Source organism: Pteropus vampyrus, unplaced genomic scaffold (assembly GCF_000151845.1).
Source record: "Pteropus vampyrus isolate Shadow unplaced genomic scaffold, Pvam_2.0 Scaffold279, whole genome shotgun sequence".
In the NCBI taxonomy this organism is placed as follows: Eukaryota; Metazoa; Chordata; class Mammalia; order Chiroptera; family Pteropodidae; genus Pteropus; species Pteropus vampyrus.
The window spans coordinates 9,784-13,481 of NW_011889060.1; the positions used below are offsets into that span (position 1 = coordinate 9,784).

Consider the following 3,698-nt stretch of genomic DNA (forward strand, 5'->3'; position numbering starts at 1 on the left):
GTATACTAAGGAACACTTCAAAAAGAAGAGAAGACTGTATTAATACATCCCCCATCTGGTCAAAATCTGGTTCCCACGATGATCGACTCAGACAATTTTGTCTCATCTATGCCCCTCCCTATTCCTTACGAACACTGATTATTTTCAGGGAAACCTCAGGTTATTATATCACTTCATCAGAACAGTAAAAAGAAGTACATCTGTCCCTCGATTTATGCGGTACAAGTTTTTTTTATACATGGTAAATATTTCTCTCGTTTACAAGAACTTTGAATATGCAGTTTCCATTTACATGGTCTCATTTTATGTGGTTCTTTTATTTTCGTTTCCATTATTGGCAGTTATTCTTTCTAAAAAACAATAGCTTAACTCAGCAACATACAAAGAACTAATATTTACTAATACACAATTAATGATCTTCCTGTACATTGGATGGCAAATAAAAAAGCATAGGTGACTACTGATTTTGAGGAGATTGGTTTTACAAATGTTTTGCTGCAGAAGTTGACAACTATATGAAGGAAAAATTCTCCTTTTTAAAATATTTTTATTTTTAGATAATGCACCGGGTCATCCACACAATTTATTAAGTAAATTTCAAGAAGGCTCTGACAATTTGAATGTAGATAATATTAACGAATTACTGGTTGATCACAAATTAAACGATAATGAATTAATTCCTTAATATCTGAAGCCCATTCTGCCAATGAATATGGCAGTGACCCTGAATCAGTTTCGTTCACTGCAGAAAATATTTACAAAGCTCTTCAACTGGCCACAAAACTAGAAACTGCAATTCCAGATATTGATCCAAACATCCAACGAGCCTTAAAATTTCAGAAAGATTTTTTTAGATGTTGTGGTGAATATTCAAAAATTTAGGAAAATTTAGCAAAAGATGGGTTGGGAAAAGATCATCTAAAAACATAAATAACGAAATCAAAGCAGCACTTCCAAATATTCTCAGCAATGAAGATAGTGACTTTATGCCAATTAAAAAGAGAAGGTTGATTGTTTTAGATTACAGTAGACACCAACAGCAAGTAAAATTTATTTTGGTTTTCCTGAATTTTCATTAGAAGTTTTTGTGGAAATATGTAGAATATATTTATGGCTTATATTGGCCTATTTAGCATTTTTTTAGTAATGGTGGACTCTTTTTATACAGTTTTCTTCTGCATAAAAAAAGATGCGTGGAGTGGATAATCCACGCAAATCAAGGGACAAATATATACTCTGTAGAAATTGGGATTATGGATTATTTTGAATTTTCTTATTGATACTTTTCTGTATTCTCCAATGTATGTGGAATGACTACATTAATGACAGTCAGTATAATAGAGTAATTAAGAGCACAGGCTCTTGAATTAGAGGCTTAGGTTTGAATCTACCACCTAGCAGCTGGGTGACCTTGGACTAAGACCTCTGTGCCTCAGGATATAATAGTGACTATCTGACGGGGGATGAGGGTTGAAATGCTCCATGTTAAATGCTCAGAAGGGTCCAGCATACAGTGTCCCCCTCCCCCAAAAAAAAGGTTGTTATTACTTAATAATCTGGGGTAAAATTGTTAAAAAATGTTTAAGTCCTATACAAAAAAGATCTCACGTAAACAGCAGATGCCAATATAATATGTGTGTGTGGGGGGGGGAGATGTTTAAATATTATCTCCTTATTCAAATCAGAAATAAAGTAATCATGCTGGATTTTAGTAGCAAGAGACCGTCTGCAGGGATGCTCCATAAGGAAGCGTATCACAAACCTTCAGCCTGGCAAAGACAATCAAGACTATAAATCTATTTTGAGGCAACTGTGTGCTTTGGTCCAATGTAGAGCTATATAAAGAATTGTCAGTCTATAGCCATGGCACCCTGAACGAGCCCCATCCCGTCTGACCTCGGAAGCTAAGCAGGGTCGGGTCTCGTTAGTACTTGGATGGGAGACCGCCTAGGAAGACCAGGTGCTATAGGCATAAAAATAAAAAAAAAATAAAATAAAAAGGGTGGGGGGATTATAAACTGACAAGGTCCTTGCAATCTGTGAGGTCAACCAAGGGTTGCCTCGCCTAAAAACAAACAAACAAAAAAGAAGAATTGACAGCAGATTAACTAAGATTCCTTTGACTGACACCCTGGTAGGTTTACAAATGAAACAAAATAAAACAAAATACAAAAACAAAAAAGCCCTCTTACTTTTTCTTTTTGCTCTGTTTCTCTAATTTTGGCCAATAACATGGGCCATCTCAGAGGCTAAAATAAAATGTTTTTTATGTAGAACCTCCATGCCAAAAAGGAAATTAAACTACTAAATTACCACTCCTTTGTTTAGCAAACAGAACAGTTTTCTAGTTGTCAAGGCAACAGCTACCTCACCGTTATCCGGCATTGCTTAAACAATTATTTTTCTAGTCAATCTACCAAATGCCCTCACTGGCACCTAAAAACCACTTAATTCCACGGGAACACTAAAAAGCATAAGCGATTTTTAAATTAGCTATTGGTGGATAATAATCCTGCAAGAAGCCAAAATGCCATGTAAATGCCCAAATGAATCAACGGTAATCTCTAATGTGCCTTGGGCTGCAGTACATCAATATATAAAATGTTTTAGAAACAGAGTAGTTGAATCAATTCTCCAAATGGCTGACTAATGTTGACACTGCCTAGGAAATATTCAGTTATTCAAGATTTATTTTTTTAACAAAGCAAAACATGCTAATGACATTTTACTGAGACAGTTTCTTAAAAAGAGTAAGCATCCAAACTGGTTACTAAGGCAGTGCCAGTGCAGCCAGGAGAACACGAAAACTAAATATGAGTGCTAAATCTGATGCTAAAACGCTCAGTAAATATACTTAAACACACAAATAAACCTATAATAAGAACCTTTTGTATATGACAATCTCAGAGGCATTAAAACCATAATGGAGATGATTCCAACAGATGAATTAAAAAACCTCGCACCTATATACCAAAGGTGTATCATTTAAAAACTAAACTTAAAATTAAAATGCACAATATTTTAGGACATACCAAAAATGAGTACATTGAAAAACTAACCAGTGCAATCTAATTTTCCTATCTTCCTTTTCACGGGTTACTAAGGACATGGGTAGTAAGGGTTGGGGGGGCACAGGAGTAAGGGACAGATGATGCGTATACAAGGCATTTAGGAGGAGTCTGGGGGAGCCACATGGAAGCACAGGCAATCCCTGTGGCTAAGGACATGGTGGGAGCTCAGTAGGGACAGGAAATGTGCAGGATGGTTGGAAGACTTGTTACAATGACCAAATAGTAAACTGATCAATAAGTAACTATACTGAGGATAGTAGGAAAACGTTTCTCACTGCCAAAGAAATTTAAAACCAAGAAAGAAAGGGGAAAGGCTATAAAGAAGTCTACGGGACTGGACTGGAGTTAGAAATACAAATTCATGGTTGTATAACATATATACACATACATACATAAAAATGAACAAGTAGTAACAAATGTATATGTGTATATACATATGTATTTATGTCTGTGTGTGTGTACATATACATCCATATATTTTCCTAACTCTGTCCACCAAGAAGGCCTAAGAGCAACTAAACAAAAACACAGGCCCAGTAACAAAAAGCATAGCAATGGACTAATATCTTGACTTCTAAATCCCAACCTTCCTTAAAAGGAACCAGGAATCCTGGGGAAATGGCTGAT

The 3,698-nt window shown here is 35.7% G+C and overlaps 1 long non-coding RNA gene and 1 pseudogene across 1 annotated transcript in view; one reads left to right on the forward strand and one right to left on the reverse strand.

Moving 5' to 3' along the window:
- The window catches only part of LOC105302715, a 52,049-nt gene that overhangs the window by 8,390 nt on the left and 39,961 nt on the right, over positions 1 to 3,698 (reverse strand). The gene's annotated exons all lie outside the window — the stretch shown is intronic.
- LOC111729764 lies at positions 1,854 to 1,972 on the forward strand (annotated as a pseudogene).